Source organism: Peromyscus californicus, unplaced genomic scaffold (genome assembly GCF_007827085.1).
Source record: "Peromyscus californicus insignis strain IS unplaced genomic scaffold, ASM782708v3 Scaffold_1__1_contigs__length_55948999, whole genome shotgun sequence".
Lineage (NCBI taxonomy): Eukaryota > Metazoa > Chordata > Mammalia > Rodentia > Cricetidae > Peromyscus > Peromyscus californicus.
Window position 1 is genome coordinate 50,412,101 of NW_026294492.1, and position 9,105 is coordinate 50,421,205.

The window sequence follows — 9,105 nt, forward strand, 5'->3', positions numbered from 1 at the left end:
ACCTGCGACCTTGCCAGACCCCCTCCCCCGCCAATGCCCCACTCCCCCTTCTCCCCTTCCTGCCCCAACTGCTGTGTGTTTCAGGAGAAAGGTGAAGGGAGTCCACGCTATGAGGCCGGCTGTGACTTGTTGTCATACCACATCAGAACAACAAAATCACAAGTCTTCCATATAGCACTGGCTCACATGCTCAGCCCCTGGTCCCTGTCCTGTGCTGGTCCCTCGTGGAGAGGATCAAGCCACACCGACTTACCATGTCTAAGCCTCCCTTTCCCATTCCGTCCCCCGACACTGGGCGATCTGTTCCCTAACCACCCAACCCACATCCTGCTGCATCAGCAGGGTTTATTGATCTAGGTGTGAGCGGCACACACTTGTTACCCCAGCACGCAAGAATTGGAGGCAGGAGGATGAGGATTTAAGGATCATTCTTGGCTTCACATAGAGTTCTAAATCAGCCTGGGCTACAGGATAGTGTGTGTGTATATATATATATATATATGAGAGGGAGAGAGACCCTTTTATAAAATAAAAGAACGTGAGATATAAAGTTAGATTGCCCCTCACCGCTTCACTTGGGACATCAGTTCACCCAGTGGCACTTATTCCGTTGACAGAATGCCTCTCCCGTACTCTGAGTTTGAGGCCAGTTTGAGGCCAGCCTGGTCTACATAGTGAGTTCCAGGACTGCCGGGGTTATGTAGAGAGACCCTGTCAGAAAAAAAAAAAATCCCCTCCGTAAAGGACAAGTGTCTCAAACCGTTAGAGGTCTCAGACCACCGTCTTCCCTGCACACACTCCACCAGAACAGACCCCAAGGCTGTCTCTGAGGCTGAGTACTGTGAGCTTGGTGCTGTGGGAGGCCAACTTTTGAAACCAAGTCTCCTTGGAGGCCCGCTGGGAGCTGTTCGGGCTGTGGGTGCTGAATCTGAACGCCCTCCCTGTCCCCCACCCGGCTGGCGCTGTCCGCGGCTCCGGTGCTGAAACATAATTAGCCATTCCTCCGGTTGGGTGGGCGCAAGAACAGGCTTCTAGCATCCGCCTTCCGCCTGGATGCCCGCGACTTGAGTCTGTCCTGCCTTGCAGGGTCCCATCTTCGGTTTTAATCCCTTCCCATCGTCCCAGGGAGTTCCAGGAGGGGGACCGAAGGCGCCAGGATCTCACCTGCTCCCACCTCCCAGGGAGACAGCCCCGGCTCCTCTCTCCTTCCCAGATAGTCCAGTTGGCCTTCTGGAAGATGTGCCAACCTGCATTATCCCCAAGGTCCTCCTCCCCTCCCCCAGCACCTATTTCTTCTCCCTTCATGCCTCACCTGCTCCTGTTCAGCAGCTTCTGCAGATTTCCCGGTGGCTGCCCAGGTCCGGATGTTATACTTTTATGCGCTTGAGAGGAAGGCGGAGCGCAGGGAACCCTGGGCGGGGCTTGGCCAGTCGACCAATAGGAATTATACTCGAATGAAGCTCCAAGGATTACCTCATAGGTTGGGGCCTCGGCTTCAGAATAAAAGTCTGGAATCTGTCCAAAAAAAATGTGTGTGTGTGTGTGTGTATGTATGGTTTCCAGATGGGGATGGGGTACAATCACTGGGCTCATGAAGTCTCCACGTGAGAATCACACCTACCCCGATCACTGAGCATCCAGCGGCATTAGGGATCTTCCGGTATGTGTCACATAAAGTCCAGTTCTACACAGGGAAACAGATTTTTGGGAAAACGAGGCTCACAGATGCTTATGGCAGGGCCAGGGCTCAATCCCGGAATTTGTCGACTTTTGTTTTGCTTTGAATCAGGGTCCTGATCTGTAGCCCAGGCTGACCTCAAACTTACAATTCTTCTGCCTCAGGCTCCCATGAAGCATCTGAGGTGCTAGGGCTGGAACTTAGTGCTTCCTGATTACTAGGCGAGTGCTCCATCCCTGAGCCCCAGCCCCAGCCTCCCCCTGTGACACAGCATCTCACTATGTAGCCCAGGCTGGCTTTGGACTCTGATCTTCCTGCCTCAGCCTCCTCAGCACTAGGATGACAGGTGTGTGGCACCGCACCCACCATCATTTACATGGCCTCATTTGTACCTCCATATTGACAAATTGGGGATGATTCACAGTACGTATCCTACCAGCTCCCCAAGGCTGCAGAGCTGACAGTCCCAGCTCATTCTACAGACCAGTGTAGTGAGCAGCTGTGGGGGCTGGGATGAGAACCTGGAGAGCCAGGTGCAAGGTCTAAGCTGGTCAGTTGTCCCTGTCCCTTTCCCTTCCAGTGGTCTCTTGTGTAAACTTATATGGCTCCATCTTTCTCTCCTCTCATCCCTCTCTGGGTTAAACTTGAAATCTCCCAAAAAGGTACTAAGTCATCTCTCTCAAATTATATATTTGTTTATTTGAGCACGTGCATGGAAGTCAGCAGCCAGCTTGTGCTTCCTGGGGTTATTTTTTTTCCTGTGGCTTTTAAATTTTTGTTTATTTTTATTTTATGTACATTGGTATTCTGCCTGCATGTCTATGTGAGGGAGTCATATTCCCTGGAACAGGAGTTACAGACAGGTATGAACTGCCATGTGGGTGCTGGGGATTGAACCTGGGTCCTCTTGAAGAGCAGCCAGTGCTCTTAACCACTGAGCCGTCTCTCCAGCCCAGGGATCCACATTTTAAAATGTTATCTTAAACCTTCGGAGAATTCTTTCTGGTCTGAGGGAGGGTTGTTGGGTGGGTTCCTTCGTTCACATTTGTGAAACTGTGTGTTCCATCCCAGCACATACAAACAGATAAATAGAGAAAAGGTGCCCTTGCTCGTGCATGTGCGCACTCGCACACACACTGTGCTGCACATCTAGAGCTCCGGACAACTTGCAGGAGTCGGGGCTCTCCTACCAGGTGAGTCCCAGGGATGGAGCCAGGTCGTGAGGCAGCAGGTGTCTTCAGCCCTCTTGCCCACCTCACGTCTTTCAGTATCAAGTCACAGTCATTCCGTGGGTGGACTCTGTCCAGCAGGTGTTTCCTAGTTCAAGGACTTTGAGTTTGGACTACTACCTTGTTTGGACATCATGAAGGAAACATACATAAACACACATGTGCTTCTGCAGCGTGGGTGCTATTTCCACTCCCTTTCTTTGTAATTTTTTTCTTTTCTTTTGAGACAGGGTTTCTCTGTGTAGCCCTGGCTGTCCTGGAACTCACTCTGTAGACCAGGCTGGCCTCGAGCTTGGAGATCCACTTGTCTCTGCCTCCCAAGTGTTTAATTATTTTTAAATTATTTTTATTTATTATTTGTGTATGTGTGCATGTGTGTGTACGAAAGATTCTACACACACATAGGGAGTGGAGTCTGGAGGCTCACATCTGTGTTCTCCTAGACCACTCTCCACATTATGTCTTGAGACAGGGTCTCTCACTGAAGAGACCCTGTGTGGTCACTAGGCTGTGTGGCCAGCAAGGTCTGGCCAGTTTCTGCATAGGAGCTGCACCTTTACAGCCATGCCCGGCTTCTGATGGGTCCTTCACATTTGCGCTGCCTGCACTGGCTCAGGAAGCACCTCCCAGCACTGTGTTTTAACTCTTTGACACTTGCTCAGGAAGCTCCTCCCAGCACTGTGTTTAACCCTTTGACACTCACTCAGGAAGCACCTCCCAGCACTGTGTTTAACCCTTTGACACTCGCTCAGGAAGCACCTCCCAGCACTGTGTTTTAACTCTTTGACACAGGGCCTTTGCTCTGTAGCCCAGATCAGTCTCATATTTGAAATCCTTCTGCCTCTGCTTTCCAAATGCTGGGATGACAGGTATGGGCTGGCCTCAGTTCCCTCACAGTTCTGTCTCCCTTTCTGATGCAGGCTCTGCTCCTATGTCCTGGGAAACTGTGCTTAAAGTAAAGGCCCACAGTTCCACTTTCTCCCTCTGGGAGACCCCAGGTTTACAGTGTACCTCGTGTCGTGAGAAGTATGGGTGTGGGCAGACACACAGCAGTGAAGGTTTTTAATAATCACCCACCCACACCCACAAGATACTGAAGCTGTGAGCACTAGCTAAAACTGGTGTACTATCTGAGGCCTGTCATCCTCACACTTAGGAAGCTGAGGCAGGAGGATCTTTGGAAGCTTGAAATGACCCAGGAGTAAAGAACTTTAGAGACCATCTCTTAAAAAGAAATGGTACGTGGGGCTGGAAGCAAGCAGAAGGTGTGTTTGCAACTCGGTGGGTAGTTCACTCTGGTAGTGAGCAAGGGGCTCTGGATTCAAGGTTAGCCTTCGCTCCACATTGAATTTGAGGTCAGCTTGGGCTACTCAAAATTGAATAGGTTAAAAAAAATAACTAGAAAAAATTTTAAAAAAAAGAAAAAAAGTAACTAATTTTTTCTTCAAATGCCAAAAGGCAACAAGATGTATTGAAGAAAAAGAAGAAGACAAAGGAGAAGAAGAAGAAGAAGAAGAAGAAGAAGAAGAAGAAGAAGAAGAAGAAGAAGAAGAAAGATCTAGAAGCATTGTGTCTGACTGTGTTCATCTGCATGCCCTGCCTGGCATGTGAGCACCCACCCGCCCCCAGCCCCTTACTCAGGTTGCTATGGCGACCTCTGCCCTCCCCCCAAGCCCAGGCACGTTTAAACGCAGGTCTGCACAGATGGTGGCCTTAACCGGCCTCTTGTTCCCTCTGGAAAGGACAGTTCCTACAGCCCCAAGGATTAAGGAAAACAGAACTGCTCTGCTCCACATCTGCCTGGGCCCCACCTGAAACCTGACCTGCCTGGCAGGGGGAGATTAATGGGTGGACTGGTTCCGGAGAAGCCCCACGCCACCCAGGACCACACTCAGGCTGTCCTGGAGGCCAACAGGGATGCTCTCCTGATGGTCTCAGACCCTACATCCCCAAGTTGTACCCCCCTAGCCCCAAAGGCTGTAACTCTTCAGCTCACTAGGCAAAGGAGACGATTGAGAGTGTTTCTCTGAAGGATGGAGAGAGGCCAGTGGTGACTCTAACACTAATGTTTTCTCAGCTAGGCCCTTAATGGGGACTGGTGTTCCTTTTTCTGCTGTTCAATGTGGGATAGGAGGTTTGATATGTTGAGTCAGTATCTCACAGTGTAGGTCTGGTTGGCCTAGAACTCACAGAGATCTGTCTCTACCTCCCAAGCAATGGGAGTAAGAGTATGCTGTGTTTTTTTTTTTTTTGGGGGGGGGGAGAGGATTTCCAAGACAGGATTTCTCTGTGTAGCTTTGGTGCCTGTCCTGGAACTCACGTAGTAGACCAGGTGGGCCTCGAACTCACAGAGATTCACCTGCCTCTGCCTCTCAAGTGCTGGGATTAAAGGCATGTGCCACCACTGCCCGGCGCTAAGAGATTTTTAATTCTTTTTATTTTTACAGACCTGGGAATGGAAACTAAAACAGTGCACATCACAGAAAAGTGTTTATCAGTAAGCCACGCCCCCACCCTCCTCACTGGGTGATTCTGGACAGGGTTCCAGCCTGACCACGCCCCCAGCCCCTCACTGGGGGGATTCTAGGAGGAGCCCCACCCTGACCACACCCCCAGCCCCTCACTGGGGATTCTGGGTGGGGCTCCACCCTGACCACGCCCTCAGCCCCTCACTGAGGGGATTCTAGGAGGGGCCTCTAGGCGGGGCTCCACCCTGACCATGCCCTCAGCCCCTCACTGGGGGCTCTTAGATGGGGTCTCCACCCTGACCATGACATATTCAGATCACTTAGGGAGTGTTGAGGATTCCGAGGCTAGCACACAGAGTGCATGGCGAGTGCAGGGTTGCCCCATTTGATGATGCACATGCGCTGCTGTTGTCCGAAGCCTCTGTATCGATGCTCAGCATTGCTCAGCCTCAGCTCTAAGGCCATTAGGGACAATAAAGCCTTTGATTTGAGGGCATTCTTCATCCACTGAGTGCTAGGAATTCCATTAATTGTGCCAGCCACATGTGTCCCCAGTCATGACAGAGTCCCTTGGAGTCAGAGCGCCCCTGAGAGAGGGCCCTTGCAAGGTCTCTGGAAGTGCTGTGGAAGAAAGACGCTGCAGCCATTCCTGAGGAGCTAGACGTACAAACAACGTGAGCGGCCAGGGCGCGAGTGGTCACAGGCTTCAAACTAGGCCTCTTGAGATCAAGTTCACTGGCCCCACAAATGTGCACATTCAAGACCCTCTGCGGGCCACCAGGCACCCTTGATTGCTCGAAGCTCATCCATTAGCTGTTGCTCTGTGGATTCAGGTGCCTCCATCACCAGCTGTGACATGCCAGGCTCATGTTTCCTGCCCCTGAAGCTGCTGTCAGGCCTGGGCAGGTGAGGGGCCCTAAGGTGCCTCTTTTTTTTTTTTTTTTTTTTTTTTTTTTTTTTTTTTTTTTGGTTTTTCGAGACAGGGTTTCTCTATGTAGCTTTGCGCCTTTCCTGGAACTCACTTGGTAGCCCAGGCTGGCCTCGAACTCACAGAGATCCGCCGGCCTCTGCCTCCCGAGTGCTGGGATTAAAGGCGTGCGCCACCACCGCCCGGCCCTAAGGTGCCTCTTAATCCCAGTGTCTTTCTAGTTCCTTCCAATTTCCCAGCTTACTTAGAAGGCCAATACAGGAGCCGAGAAACAGGGAGAGTTTGGGGGATACCCATTTGTGTGTCTTTGTGAACAGGCGTTAACTTGGCATCAGTGGGATAACCATCACAATCAAGAAGTAGATGTGCATCTAATTTTCTCCTGGTTCATTGCTGTTAATTCCATGAACACTTAACAACTACTGTATCCAGTAGCAGCAGTCAAGTGGATGATCACTGCTCTGTCCAAAGGAACGTGTAAAGTCATCTTGTCCAGTTCAAGAGTGATATTTCCTCCTAGAATCCCCAGTGGGGGACTGGGAGCATGGTCAGTGTGGAGCCCCGCCTAGAACCCCCAGTGAGGAGCTGGGGGCGTGGTCAGGGTGGAGCCCCGCCTAGAATCCCCAGTGAGGAGCTGGGGGCGTGGTCAGGGTGGAGCCCCGCCTAGAATCCCCAGTGAGGAGCTGGGGGCGTGGTCAGGGTGGAGCCCCGCCTAGAATCCCCAGTGAGGGGCTGGGGGCGTGGTCAGGATGGAGCCCCGCCTAGAATCCCCAGTGAGGGGCTGGGGGCGTGGTCAGGATGGAGCCCCGCCTAGAATCCCCTCCCCCCCCGCCTGAGGGGCTGGGGGCGTGGTCAGAGTGGAGCCCCGCCCAGAATCCCCAGTGAGGGGCTGGGGGCGTGGTCAGGGTGGAGCCCCGCCTAGAATCCCCCAGTGAGGGGCTGGGGGCGTGGTCAGTGTGGAGCCCCGCCTAGAACCCCCAGTGAGGGGCTGGGGGCGTGGTCAGTGTGGAGCCCCGCCTAGAATCCCCAGTGAGGAGCTGGGGGCGTGGTCAGGGTGGAGCCCCGCCTAGAATCCCCAGTGAGGGGCTGGGGGCATGGTCAGGATGGAGCCCCGCCTAGAATCCCCTCCCCCCCCGCCTGAGGGGCTGGGGGCGTGGTCAGGGTGGAGCCCCGCCTAGAATCCCCCAGTGAGGGGTTAGGGACTGGCCTGCCTAGTATCTGGGTGGTTCTGGGCTCTATTCCCAAAACTTCAGACAAATAACGGAGAAAGGACAGAAGCCAGGTATATAGTGGTACATGGCTCTCATCATTGTCCTCAGAAGACTAAGGCAGAAGGATGGAGAGGATTCAAGGTCAGCCTGGTCCACACAAGGCTACTCTGTCTTAGCGCTGTGTAGTGAACATCTGCAGAACACACTTTCAAAGATGAGGACAGTTCAGACAGGAGCAGGATTGCAATGCAAAACTGTGATTGGACCTCAGATTAGAGAACAAAGGACTGTTGAGAACAAGATGGGGACAGACGGTGACATTTGATTATGCATCGTGTCCTGGGTAAAAGGAGACCGACATTAAATTTCATGAGTCTGCTCTGTGTTGACCCCACAGGGAGCAGCTGTAGCTCGTGCAGATATAAAAATGTGTCTCTGAGCCTGTATGATGGCTCAGTGTGTGAGTGGGCTTGCCACTAAAGCCTGACTACCGACTACCTGAGTTCGATCCCTGGGACCCACAGCATGGGAGGGGAGAACTGCATATGGAGTCTGTTCTGTGACCTCCACAGGCGTGTTGTGGCTCCTGCACATCCCTCATATGAATAAAATAAATAAATGAGATTTTTAAAATGTGTTCAACCAGTGAAGCATGAAAGGGAAGATCCAAGGGGTCCTGGGATTGTTTTTGCCACTTTCCATATATAGTCAACTTAGTTATTGTGTGACTGTATATGGAGAACAGTGCCGAGGTCAGAGGACAACATGTGAGATTCAGGTCTTTCCTCCCTCTATGCGGATCATGGGATCGAACTCTGTTCTTCAGACTTGATGGCAATCTGCTTTACCCACTGAACCATCTTGCCAATGCCCATCCTCTTCTGAATGCAGGTTGTGAGCCTGGAGTGTTCACTAGCAACCATATGCCCACCTGCTCTGAGACTGGCCTGTATGTGCCTGTCCATGCATGCATGCGTTGTCGCCCCTGCATGTCCTGGTCCCTGCTCAAGCCTGACCTTGTGGCTGCCACCCACGTGCTGGCTAACGGCCTTGTGTTGGGGTAGGGGTGGGGATTTGGGGCACTTGGGTTTGAGAACAGGCCTTCACGGAGCAGGGGAGGGTGGCAGCGCTCGCCTGGGGCTGCTGTCCCTTCTGGTCACCACCCACGGAGTCCTGAGACCCCTCAACCCATCTACAGCCCCCCCCCCCCACCACCAGCAGCACTCAGCAGCGCAGTGACAGCCGTCGTCATGGCAATCATGGGATGCCCAGCAACAAGTCTACGGTGCACGTCACATGGTAGACGTGGACCAATCAGGATGCCTGTGGGGAAGCAGGTCAGCCCAGGCCAAAGTCCTCCTTCCTTCTTCAGTGCCCCCCCGCCCCCCCCCGCCCGCCAAATCTTCATTCTAATTACCGTAATTACGGTAGGAAAGTTATACACTCCCTTCTAGGCTGGGGCCTGGGCAGACCCCGCTCTTCCGGCACCACAACATCCATCCTAAGGTTGAAGCAATCATTGGGCGTCTACTGTGTGCGCCTTTGCGGGTGGAGAGGTTTGGATGCAGCTGTGCTGCGTAGAGCAGGCATT

The 9,105-nt window shown here is 52.7% G+C and overlaps 1 long non-coding RNA gene across 1 annotated transcript; it reads right to left on the reverse strand.

Annotated features, from left to right (window-relative positions):
- Positions 1 to 411: 411 nt before the first annotated feature.
- On the reverse strand, positions 412 to 2,560 carry LOC128115806 (uncharacterized). The gene is made up of 2 exons (XR_008220294.1): positions 1,313 to 2,560; positions 412 to 711 (listed from the first exon to the last, which is right to left on the reverse strand). It is a non-coding gene; the product is annotated as an uncharacterized LOC128115806 (long non-coding RNA).
- Between the last annotated feature and the right edge of the window lie 6,545 nt (positions 2,561 to 9,105).